This window comes from Puma concolor, chromosome B2 (assembly GCF_028749965.1).
Source record: "Puma concolor isolate L17-30 chromosome B2, mPumCon1.1.hap2, whole genome shotgun sequence".
NCBI lineage: Eukaryota > Metazoa > Chordata > Mammalia > Carnivora > Felidae > Puma > Puma concolor.
In genome coordinates this window covers 133,158,877-133,171,854 of record NC_141671.1, presented here as the reverse complement: position 1 = coordinate 133,171,854, position 12,978 = coordinate 133,158,877, and the positions used below count along the sequence as shown (strand labels likewise).

The 12,978-nt window shown below is 42.0% G+C and overlaps 2 long non-coding RNA genes across 2 annotated transcripts in view; one reads left to right on the top strand and one right to left on the bottom strand.

Annotated features, from left to right (window-relative positions):
- LOC147581268 (uncharacterized) overlaps nucleotides 1-4,089 on the bottom strand; it is a 68,340-nt gene extending 64,251 nt beyond the window's left edge. Inside the window, exon 1 of the long non-coding RNA XR_015251610.1 lies at nucleotides 3,849-4,089. This is a non-coding gene — a long non-coding RNA (uncharacterized LOC147581268). The remainder of the gene's footprint in view (nucleotides 1-3,848) is intronic.
- The window catches only part of LOC147581267 (uncharacterized), a 139,896-nt gene continuing 129,019 nt past the window's right edge, over nucleotides 2,102-12,978 (top strand). The window contains exon 1 of the long non-coding RNA XR_015251611.1: nucleotides 2,102-2,306. This is a non-coding gene — a long non-coding RNA (uncharacterized LOC147581267). The remainder of the gene's footprint in view (nucleotides 2,307-12,978) is intronic.

The following is a 12,978-nucleotide window of genomic DNA, read 5'->3' as shown; positions in this document are numbered from 1 at the left end:
ATAGTACATTGGAAAAGTTGGGGTAGAATAAGGTCAACAGATCAGAAGGTGATTGCTATTGCAAGTAGTTACAGTTTCCAAGAGGAGGAGTCATGCCAAGCTTTGGGGGGCCACACGGGGAAGCATGAGGGTCAGCATGAGACAGAGGTGGCAGAGGGAATGTGAGCAAGAGCCTTTACTGTGATTTCTGTGAGAAGGACCAGGCAAGGCAGGGTAAGCAGGCTTGGAACTGGCAAGATGAACAATTTCATCAGGCTCTGGGGCATAGGAGTGGTCTCTCATTGTCTGGGGTGGTTGAAGCAGGTGGATAGTGGCCCAGAGTGTGAGGCCAATGAAGGAGGGGGTTGGAGGTGTGGGCTTTGCATTGCTTGGTTTGCATTTGAAGAGCTTGCTCCTAAGTGAGTGGCTTACTATCCCTAGGACTTGGCCAACTCTGAGAGGGTCAGCAAAACCCCAGATGTTAAAGCATCAGAATACATGGTTAAAAAGACATATGGTAATACAACTCATTCTAACTTTCTATCTTGGTTCTTCCTCTTATAGACCTAGACTGAAAGTACAGGCTCTTCATCAGGGTCCACAAAAGTTCTAATCACAGTAAGAATTTTATTAGCTTAGTCTTGGAGTGTTATAGGAAAGTTATAAGAAGTTATAAACACCTGTGGGCTTTATCTCTTTTTCTGCCTTTGTCTAGCTTCTTATTCCCTGTCTGATGCAATTTCCCCTCCTTGCCTCTGGCAGGAAAATTCTTACATTTAGTGCCTCCAAGGTCTTAGCTTCTACTCAACCAGGAGTTTCAAATGATTTTCTGAGCATTGGTGGATCTCTTCTTCTTATGATAAGGCCTTCTGTCAACTGCTACGAAAATAAAAATTCCCTATCTCATACTGATACCATCATAAACATATATAACCATCAAACTGATAAGCTGGCTAGAGAGAACTGAAAATAACCAAAGCAAAAAGTGATTTTAAATTAACCATAAAGTTGAAGCGAATGTGGAGAATGTGGCACTGTTGAATCCTAAGTGACAGTTTTGGCAGAAGCATTGATAAACATACCAAGACTTTGCTCCCTGAGGCAGGATGTGATCTGCAAGCTTGTGTAGAAGGAATTTATTATATATGCTTATATTATTACAATGCAGTTTGTGTTTTCACTTTGGGGGAACAAGGATGGTTTGCTACAAAGCATAAGAAAGGGCTCCTGGGTATACAAAGCATTGGCCTCTGAGGGATGAAGCTGTCTTTATGACTCTATACCACACATGTCCTTGGTTCTTCTGTGAATATGACTTAGGAGCATCTTTAAATATCTCCTCTCACAGGACATGCGTGATGGTTAATTTTACGTGTTAACCAGGTTGGACTGTGGGATATCCAGATATCTGGTAAAACATTATTCGTGGGGATGTCTGTGAGGGTGTTTCTAGAAGAGATAGCATTTGACTTAATGAACTGGATAGAGATCACTTTCACCTTGTGAGTAGGCATTGATGCACTCCACTGAGGGCCTGAAGGAAACAAAAAGGAAGAGGAAGGGCAAATGTGTTCTCTGTTTGAGTTGGGACATTCATCCTCTCCTGCCTCGGACATTGGTGCTCCTGGTTCTTGGCCCTTTGGACTTCTACTGAATTACACCCCCAGCTTTCCTGGTTCCTTATTGGTTGTTTCTCTGGAAAACTAATGCAACAAGAGTAACTGGGACCAAGGATTCCTGGTACATGAAATAAAAGCTGTGTAATTTGTTTGCTGTGTTCCCTTGGATCTTTCTGGGGCATACAATCTTCTCATCTACAAAATGAGAATAATGTCTGCATCATATTATTGTGCAAATTAATCCAAAGGATGTATTTTAACATTTATCCTTGAGTTTAGTACTGCTGGTGGCTACCATTCTCTGGTTAAATTGATCTCAAGTACAACTGAAATCTAAATCTCAGCATAATAAGCACTTTTATTTGCCTGAAACTAATTGGCATGATATTTGTTACAATATTCAGATGTTCTCAAAAAGAAATTGGACGGAAATTTACTTTTTAAATATGTATTCACCCATGTTCTTATCAGCTACAAACCTCTTGAGCTGAACTGGAGGGGTAATCAAGTCATATGGTGTGAGATACTCCCCTTGTATGGGGCCTGGGCTGCCAACTGTAGCTTTAGCTTTGTCATCAACAGGTAAATGGCGCTTCCAGAAGCCAGAGAGAGAGAACGCAGAATGGGAGCATGAAGAGCTCTCGATGAAGAGCTGCCGGAGATTTTTTGCTGATTTGCATCCAGAGAAATCAGGAATTCACTGCTCAGGTACCTTGATTTTTCCATAGCTACTTCCTCCTTATTTCCAAGTAATTATTAAACAGGTCTTTAGCTCCCACTATGCATGGTTCAAACCAAGTAAAGAAAGGCCTGTCATAGGACAGCTTCTGCTTTTCAACCCTTTCCTATCTTTTAAACCAAAGTTTAGGATTACTCAAAAATATGATATCATAATAAAAGGAGTAGCTAATAGTATCCTTCTGTACTTTTCCGTAGGTGTTCTGCATTATAAATTTAAGTTATATTTAATGGGTAAAATTATCAGTGTATTTGTGGCTAATCACTGAAGTCAGGGTGTGGGACAGACTGGAAAGCAGAGGATTAAACAGCCCCCATAACCCATATTCTGTTAGTTCTGAGAGACTGAGTATCTAAAGGGACAATGGCCAGACCATATATAAATATAGAACTTTGCCCAACAACCAGCAACAACCTGCTCAGGAAACCAACCCCTCATCTACAATAAACAAGCCAGGAAAACAGCCAGCTATAACTCAGACTTGAAGGAAGCCAGATTTCTATCTCTAGTGACAATTCAAGAAGGTAAATAATGAGCTCTGTAGCAATTGGCCCCAAATAGCCAGAACTTGATTAATAACTGACACCTTCCCTGTTTTTTCCCATGTCCAGTTTATGACCAACAAGAGAAAGCCAAATGTGTATTCCTAACCAATCACAGAGCACTTCTAGTTAGACCACCTGCAGCTTCCTTGTGCCAACAGCTTCCAATCGGGGTACACTTGAAGCCCTCCTTTTTTCTTAACCTGGAAATTTCCAACTCCTCTGCCTGCCTTTGAGTCTATACCCAAACACCAGTAATAATGGCGACTCCCTTGCTACAGCAAGTTCAGAATAAATAGTCTTTGATTTCCTTATTTGGCTAGTGCTCGTTTATTTCCACAGTACTGAGAAGGATGAGAGGGCTGAGTGCAGATGGCTCCATACAAACCCTTCCCCGTGGGAAAACTTGGTGGCTGCCAAGACTGGGCAATGGCGTCTGTCTTCTAGGTGGACAGTCCTGTGGGTTTGTGTGTGAGTAGGTGAACGTAAAGACACGAGTGTATGTAAGCAATCAGACTTCACCTCTTAGCAATGAACCTCAGAGAATGGGTATAGAAATGGCAAAAACAGAGCAGTGCAGTTCCCCCAAAGGTGTCTGAGAGGACTAGGTGGATAGCCAATAGCAAAGAACCATAAAATATAGACCGAGCAGTACTTTCAACTGTCCAATGTGCTGCAGTGAAATTTCAAAAAATTATTGACTTTGGCAATTTTATAACAATATTTTTCTAACTTTTAAACTGCTTTTGACATAGCCTTGAAATTCATTTAAAAGGATTTTTTCCCCTACCTTAAACACATCAAAGTAGGGCTTTAGGCAAAGAACTAACTCGGAGTTTTACTCCTATGAAAGTCAATTTGGAAAAGGTAAACTCACAAAGTCAAAGTGAAGTTACCAGAAGCATCATCAGAAGAAACAAAGCCCAATTAAAGCTACTAACAACATAGCATTTTTACTGTTTCACTTACCAAAAATAACTGTAGACATGACACAGTTGTGATTAAGACCTTCTAACTGTAGAATGGATCTTCCTCACCTCACTGGTTTTCAGTGCTAATGGAGCTTCATTTACTTTATCATTCTTTATTTGTGTACTCTTGGTTACAGAGGTCATCACTGCAATGCTGAGAGTTCCTCCCTGGGTTTTTAAGAATCTGGCGGCTTCTATTTACCCACTTAGGGTGGTAGTTCTTAACTGTGGTAGCTCATTAGAACCATCCTATCTCAGGCCAATTAGATCATAACCTCTCAGTGTGTTTTTAAAAATACCTCTCCAGGTGATTCCAATATGCACAGAGTGTTGACAAACCACTTTCCTAGAAAGGGCAAGATTTCCTTGACAGTAAATGTCACCTTGAATTGTATTCACTTTGCCTGAGGGTTGTCAGAATTTAATAAAGCGACATTTACCTTGTCCATTTTATTCTATTTTTTTTATTTAAAAAATTTTTTTTAATGTTTATTTATTTTTAAAACAGAGAGAGACAGAGCATGAACAGGGGAGGGGCAGAGAGAGAGGGAGACACAGAATCTGAAACAGGCTCCAGGCTCCGAGCGGTCAGCACAGAGCCCGACGCGGGGCTCGAACTCACGGACCGTGAGATCATGACCTGAGCCGAAGTCGGACGCTTAACCGACCAAGCCACCCAGGTGCCCCTACCTTGTCCATTTGAAAGAGATGGTAACACAGATGTTACAAACTGACTCCCTGGAGCCTTGCCTGGCGTGTCCAGTGCTGCTGTCCCAGGATCTAAGGGCAGTGGTGGTCGGTGGTGGTAACCAGACTTGGAGTAACGGGACAACAGAAGGCACATTTATCTATTCCTTCTCTGTTGCTTCAGTTTTTCAGCATGGAAATGATTAGCTAGCTGGCATAGGAGGCAAAGTGGTGAGGAGTGATCACATGTCAGCTTGGTTGTGTGAACAGTCAGTTATGACACAGTGTGACATGCTGGCTCTGTTAGATAGTACAGTGTCTTGTCACCAGTGCCAGTGACCGCCCAGGGGACATGGGACCTACAGGTATGGAGGCACCTCCACTGATGAATGGAGAAAGCCTTGAGAAACTTACTTGGAGGCATGGAATCTGTGCCCCCCAGTCACAGATTTTAATGCAGAATTAACACCAGGCGACTCTGTATGAGGGATTTTGGTTTTTAGAATTCACGAGATCACAAACGAAGTACAATCTCTTTCAGGACAGAGCAAATCAGAACTGTGTGATCAAACCCTTAAAACGCTCCCTACCTGGGCAATTAGAGGAGCATGGCAGGAGTGCTGGCCCCGTTGCCGGTCTGCTCCTGCGGCAGCGGAGGTCTGACCTCCCAGCTTCTGTTGACTGGATCTTTCCTCCAACAGATATGTCTGGGGACAACATTTGATGCCTCCTGACAGGTGCATAACTTAGAAAGGGCTCTGCATTCATGATTTACTTTGAACATGTTTTTGTAGAAATGACTGCTTTAGATTGTTTCTTCATTTCTCCTACCCTTTCAACTGTTAGAGCCACGTCCCCTGTTAATGGGTGTGGTTTTCTTTAGAATTTGGAGAGATAGAAATATTCTCATTGTTTTTGAGCTTCTTGTTGATCTATAATAAAAGAGGACAGAATAATATGCACCCTCACTCAGGTGAAATGAATGCATCAAAGGTACCACTTTGGGCACAATCCCTTTCAGAGCTGGGCGAGGTGCGCTGGCGGGCTGGGTTGTGTCTTTATTGCTTCCCTTAACTGATGACTACTCTTTCAAGAGCACAAAGTTCATCTGTGAGTAAAATCACTCCAACATTACCACTGCTTCCACCATTCAGCAGATTTTCGATGACATTTGCAAGTAGAATCAGAAGCCATAAAGAATATTATAGTTAAAAATTTTTAATTAAAAAATTTTGAATAGACATTTTTAGAGCAGTTTTAGGTTCACAACAAGACTGAATGAAAGTACAAAGATTTCCCATATGCCTGTTGTCCCCCACACGCATAACTTCCCCATGATCAGTGTCCCCTACTAGACTAGTACATTTGTTGCAATTAATAAACATACCTTAACACATTATTATCACCCCAAGCCCAAGGTTTATATTGGGGTTTACTCTTGGTGTTGTACATTTTATGGGTCTGTAGAAATTTATAACGACACATATCCACTGTTAGAGTGTCATACAGAGTAGTTTCACTGCACTAAAAGTCCTCTGTGCTCTGCCTTCCCCTCCCCTTTCTCCTTTCCCTCCCCTTAAAATTTAATTAATATATTACTAAGCAGTTCCAGAACTATGTTCATTTATTCAACACCTGTTGTGTGAATGCTTATCAAGTGCCACACACTGATCTAGGCACTGGAGATACAGCAATAAACAAGCAGCTCAAGACCCGTTGTCTCCCGAGTCTTATATTTTAGAGGGAGAGAAATAAATAACAAACAAGCACAAATTCAGAAAAGAATTAATGTTGTGGAGAAGACAGATGGGTGACATAATAGAGAGTGATTGGTGTGGGAAGAGTCAGGGATCCTCCATAATGGATGGTTGGGGAATCGCCTCTCTGAGATGGGAGCACTGAGCTGACATCTGAAATATGGGGAAGACTGGGCCATGCAGAGATTGGGGGAAGTGTTGCATAGAGCAAAGAACAAATTTAGGTTTTCCCCCAGATAGGAATAAGTTGGTAAATTTGAGAAATGGAAAGAAGGCCTTTGTGCCTGAGGCATAGTGAGTGAACTGAAGAGGAGCAGAAGGGAGGGGGCACCAGGGGGTGGGGGCAGAGAGGTAGGTGGGGCTGGACAGCACAAGGCTTCCTGGGTCATGGTAAGGCACTGATTTTTTTTTTCCCTAAGTGAAATGGGGAGGCAATGTAGGGTTTTAAAAAGGGGTATGAGGGGCGCCTGGGTGGCGCAGTCGGTTAAGCGTCCGACTTCAGCCAGGTCACGATCTCGCAGTCCGTGAGTTCGAGCCCCGCGTCGGGCTCTGGGCTGATGGCTCGGAGCCTGGAGCCTGTTTCCGATTCTGTGTCTCCCTCTCTCTCTGCCCCTCGCCCGTTCATGCTCTGTCTCTCTCTGTCCCAAAAATAAATAAACGTCGAAAAAAAAAAATTTAAAAAGGGGTATGAAAATTTTATGAAAATCACTGCAACTACTTTGTGCAAACTATGGAACATTGTGAACAGAGCAGTGAACCCACATTGAAAGCTGTAAGGTGGGTTAGGAGTCTACGGAGGATCTAGGGGAGGGGCAGGAGGTGACTTGTGTGAAGATGGATGCAGTAGAGATGGAGGGAAAGGAAGAAGAAGGTAGAATCCAGGGGCTTGATGGATCAGAAATGGGGTAAAGGAAAAAGGACAATCAAAGGTCAAGGGTGACTGTGGTAGCGACATTTACAAGACAGAGAAGAATAAATAAGGAGCAAATATTTTTGTTTAGTTTTGTTGGTGGGGGTGCTTGGCGAAATCAGTAGTTGTGTGAGACCCTTTAAGTTTGGGAAGGCTACTAATGTGCTCATGTAGAATCGGCAGTTGAATGTTCAAATTTGGTGCTTAAGAGGGAGGATGGGGCTGAAGATGTAAATTTGGGAGTCATCAGGGAATAAACTGTATTTAATGTCAAGGGACTAGATGAGATAATCTAAGAGAAATGAGCAATAAGGTGGCGGGGGCGGTTTGAGGTCAAGAGAAGACTGATTTATTTACATTTACAGTAGTGCTACCAGAACATGTTCATTAAATGATGGTTACAGAGGTGAATTGGTCAATGTTAGTGTCAAACGGAAAAATCTGGAAGCCTGGTTGTAAAGTCTTCCCTACCACCTCATCCAGCAGACTTAATTATTCCCTTGTGTCTACTCTCATAGGGTTTGCTCAATAATATTTAAAATATTTTATTTTAATATTTTATTATGGTAGGTTATGTAAATATCTGTCTCCCAGGTGGATAGTGGGAACTCTTGGGAGAACAGGTGTCAACTATGTCAAGCCTTTTTTAGGCACAAAATGTGTGTGATCTCAGTTACACTTCACAATAGCCCTTTATGGAAGACATAATCTTCTCTAGTCTACAGATGAAAACTTCAGGCTCAAAGAGGCTGAACAGAGTAATTGACATAATCTGGGTTGGAAGCAGAGTTGAGATTCAAGTACAGACCTGCCTGACTCTCAACCACACGCTTTTCCTTGCTGCACTTCTTTTTCAATGTGTTCTGCCATGTATCCTGGTGCCTGCTTAGCCCAGCTACCCATCAGGCACACACTAACCTGAAATTCAACAATGGTGAGCACTGAAAACAAAGCTACAGTAAGAAACCTTAAAAACCTGCAATTCAATTGCTCTTTCATTCTCTTGTGTTTTTAAAAATTTTTTTTTTAATGTTTATTTTTGACACAGAGAGAGACAGAGCATGAGAGGGGGAGGGGCAGAGAGAGAGGGAGACACAGAATCCAGAGCAGGCTCCAGGCTCTGAGCTGTCAGCACAGAGCCCGATGCGGGGCTCGAACTCACAGACTGCGAGATCATGACCCGAGCTGAAGTCGGACGCTCAACCGACTGAGCCACCCAGGCGCCCCTCGTTCTCTTGTTTTTAATAATATAGTCCATTTGTTGAGTTAGGGGGAATATTCCAGATTGTTCAAACCCACACAAGTCCTTCTATTGGAGTCCCGCTGCATGTCTTAATCAGGAGAAAGACAAAAAGATGGGAGTTGGTGCTGGGGATCAGTTGAGTTGTTCGCAGCCGCTGAAGCTCCACTTGGGAACCGGCTGGGGAGAAGGAGCAGTGGAAGGAGGAGAATGTTTGGCTAAGTAAGTGAACATGGTTTGCTGCAATTAGGCAACTACACAGAGTCAGAGGATGTAGTTCTTTTTTTTTTAAATATCAAAATGAATATTTCCTTTTGTTCGGGAGCTTTCCTTCTCAGGAGTCTATTGTCAAATTTGTCACATTGTGATGATAACCTCAAGCAATTTGTTTGCAAAAAAGTTGCAAGATTTCTTTTGGGGATCTTTGGTATTTGTCACAGTCTTCAAGTAGACTTGTTTATTAGTTTCACCTAAATTTGAGGTAGCAAAACAGTTTGACCGGTTGCCAGAATGGTAGCTGCTGGCACTAGAGTCAAATATTTACTCTAACTGAATGAAACCAACATACTATGCCTGATCTGTGCTATGTTAGCCCACTGCACTCACTTGTGTTCTGTTCTAATACACCTGAAGTCAGCTGGCCTGAGCGGGGATCTTGCAGGTCCTGACCCTGTCACACTACCATGGGATTCACACACTTCAGTGTTTACCAGGTGCCTGCTCTGTGTTGCTGACATATTTCTACATACTTTGGGAGCTACAAAAGAATTACTCTCCTTAGGAATTTTCATGTAATTGGGATCTCAGGATTTGAACAGGTGTTTAAACCACCACAGTGGTGGGATTCAGTGTAGAGCCCTGATCATTTATTCAAAAAGCCCATATTGTTTACCGGTTATGTACCCAGACATTGAGTTAAGAACTTCAGAAAGTTTAACTAAGAAAACAGTGTTCTGCCCTCAACGAGCTCAGATGCAAAAGAAAAGCAGACAAATTAAAAATGACTAATTTAGGGGCGCCTGGGTGGCTCAGTCGGTTAAGCATCCGACTTCAGCCTAGGTCATGATCTCACTGGTCCCATGTTTGAGCCCTGTGTTGGGCTCTGTGCTGACAGCTCAGAGCCTGGAGCCTGCTTCAGATTCTGTGTCTCCTCTCTCTGCTCCTCCCCCGCTCACGCTTTGTCTCACTCTGTTTCTCAAAAATAAATAAATGTAAAAAAAATAAAACATAAAAATAAAGATGACTAATTTACAGTATGGAAAATAACTTGATGTAGAGAGGAACAGGATGCTTTGGGGACACATAGGTGGAAATCCTGAGCCCACTAAGGACCCCTGAGAAGGCTTTTTGGAAGAAGGCAAGATTGAGTTAACTGTAAAGAATGAGCAATAATTAGCCAGTTGAAGAAGGTGAGGGAATGGGGATGAGCATTCCTGGAAACAGAAGAGGATTTGCAATGGTAAAGAGGCGAGGAGTTGGTTGTAATTCCATGTGGCTGGAGCACTAGGTGAACGTGGTGTGCTGGGCAGCAGTGAAATGTGAGTTGGAGGCAGGCAGGCACAAGATAAGCAGCTGCCTACTTTTGCAAAGGAGTATGGATTTCACCCTGAAGGCAATATAAAGCCTCCACCGAGAGACTTTAAGCAGGTTTGCATTTAGGAAATAATACTCCAGAAGGAGTATAGATAATGGCTTTGAAAATAGACACAACCATAGCGAAGAGGCTGGGAAATTGCTGCAATAATCCAGTTTTGAAATTTTCAGGGTATAAATTTCAGCTTGTGGGAGTTGGACTGGAGAAAGAAGACAGTTTAAAATGTAGATGTAGGAGATGAAATCAGAGATTGTTAATTATTTTAATGTTGCCGGTTAGGGAAGGAGTCTGATTAAGTCGTGATTTCTGCCTTAGCTGGAATGGATGAAAGACATGGTGGTCTGGGTCTGCTGGTGGAGGAGGCAGGGGAAGGGGAAAATAATGAGTGAAGCTTAGAGCATGTTATCTTTCCGGTACTTGTTCTGCATCCAACTGGAGATAGCCAATAGGTAGAGAGTGGAATGTACAGACAGGAAATCATCTCAAAATATGCAATATTTAGAGCCAGGGCAGTTAATGCAGAAAAGAAAAATTAATGCAGGTATTTCTTTGACAAGCTGATTACACTCATGGTCATACTCTAGACATTGTCATTTTAATACGTCTAACCCCTCCAAAACCTTAATTTCATCCATCCCACTCTCTGACCACTACTTCCCAAATTTATAACTCACTCCCTCTAGTGTACTAACTCCAACGATGTACCTACACCCACTGGGACCAACAATCCCCTGCTTACATCTTTTTCATCAAATAGTATTTCACCAATTTTTCACTATCCCCTACCCCTTCAATGCTCATGATCACTGCTTATGCACCTTAAATTTGTGGTCAATCATTTTAATCACTTTCTTTCTTCTTCTTGCTTCATTGCACTTACTTGACAAACAATAACCCTGATTAAGTCCAAACCTTTGCCTACTTTTAGTGCCTGTGACTGCAACTGATTGTGATTGGGAAAAAACACACAATCACACTGACTGGTCTCCTTTTTACATCCTTGACCTTGGATTTCAGGTGGGTCCTTCAAGTGCTACCTGACAATCAGATGATATATCCTTATCTCTTATTGTATAAAATGGCTATTTTATATCTTCTGTCATCTCTTCAAATCCTTGCCCCCTTCCCCAAACAACTCCTAATCCCTTCTTCACTCCCAGGAGATGAATTTACTTTCTATTTCACTGAAAAAATTAGATAATTGGATAATTTACATGAAAACATCTATAGAATCCCTCCATCACCTCTCCCTCCCCATCAGAATCTAGCACACATATTCTGCTTTCTTGTCCATTGTCATAAATAATGTCTGCACATTCATATTGGAAACCAGACGTTTCAAATATGTATGTACTAGATCCCATGTCCTCTCGCCTACTCGGGGACATCACTGTGGCAATCCTTCTCTATCTCATCAATTTTTCACTCTCTGCTCAACCATTCTCATTAACACACAAACTGAAATGTTCTCCATTGGAAAATAACCTTCTCTCTCACCATCATTTTTGCTCCTCTTAGCTGCCAAATTCCAACTCCCCTTCTTGTGTTCATTCTTACTCATCCTCCAATCAGGCCTTCATCTCCACCAAAACTGCTCTTGTCAAAGTGACCAGGGGCCTCCGTGGAACCCACTTCAGCTCTCATTATCCCTTTTTGTAGCACTTGACATAGCTGATGACTCCCTGCTCTTTGTTATTTCCTTTGGATTTCAGCATCGCAGCCTTCTTTGCTTTTCTCCTCCATTGCTGGTTACTCCTTCTAAATTGTCTTTGCTGATCCCTTCCTTCTTAATATTTGACTGCCTTAGGTCTCAGTTTTTGGTCCTTTTTATTTCCCATCATAACTCATTTTCTTAGTCATATCATCCTGTTACATAACTTTAAATACTGGGTATATATGCTAATGACTCCTAAATTTAGAACTTCTGTCTAGACTGTTCTCCTGAATTCCCCCCTGCTTGCTTAATATTTCCACTTAGTTGTGTAGTAGACATGTCAATCTTTCCAGGTCCCAAAGTGACCTTCCAACCATCTCTGCCACCTTGACATTGTCTACCCACAGTTTTCCTCATCTCAGGTGATGGCAACTCCATTCTTCCAGATGTTCAGGCCAACAGTCTTGAGTTGTCCTTAACTCTTTTTTGTCTCTCATATCCTATATCCAGTCCACTAGGAAATACTGTTGGACATAACTTTCAGACATAAATAGGAACTGACCACTTTTCACATATCACCATTTGCATCCTGTGTAGACCACTGCCATCTCTTGTGTGGATAACTGCAATAGCCTCCTGATAGGTCTTCTGCTTCTACTCCTGCCTCTTTACATCTATGCTGAAAATACCAGCCAGGTGATCGTTTTAAAATGTAAGCCATATAGCATACCTTCTAGGCTCAAAACCCTACAATGGCTGCTTATCTCACTCAAAGTAAAAGTACTTACAATAATCTAAAAATCCCTGCAGGACTTGTTCCCTTGTTGTTCCTTGAACATTTCAAACATGTTCATGCCTCAAGACCTCTGCACTTGCCTTCCTTCTGCTTTACTTGTTATATACATGGCCAACTCCTCATGTCTGTCAGGTCTTTGATTAACCATTACCTTCTCAATGAAATCTACCTTAACTACCATAGTTGGGCTTACCAGCTGCCCTCCCACCCCCTTGGCCCTTGTGATCCCCTTTACCTTGTTCTACTTTTTATGTCACCCTTTTAATTTTTAATATGTTATATAATTTACTTATTTATTATGTTCATAGCTTGTGGCCTAATGTAAATTCACAGAGATTTTTGTGTTATTTTATTTTTCTAAGTTTTTTTAAAGTATTTTTTTAGAGTTTATTTTGAGAGAGAGAGTGACAGAGAGAGAGAGAGAGAGAGAGCATGCACATGCATGCAAGTTGGGGAGGGGCAGAAAGAGGGAGAGAGAGAATCCCAGGCA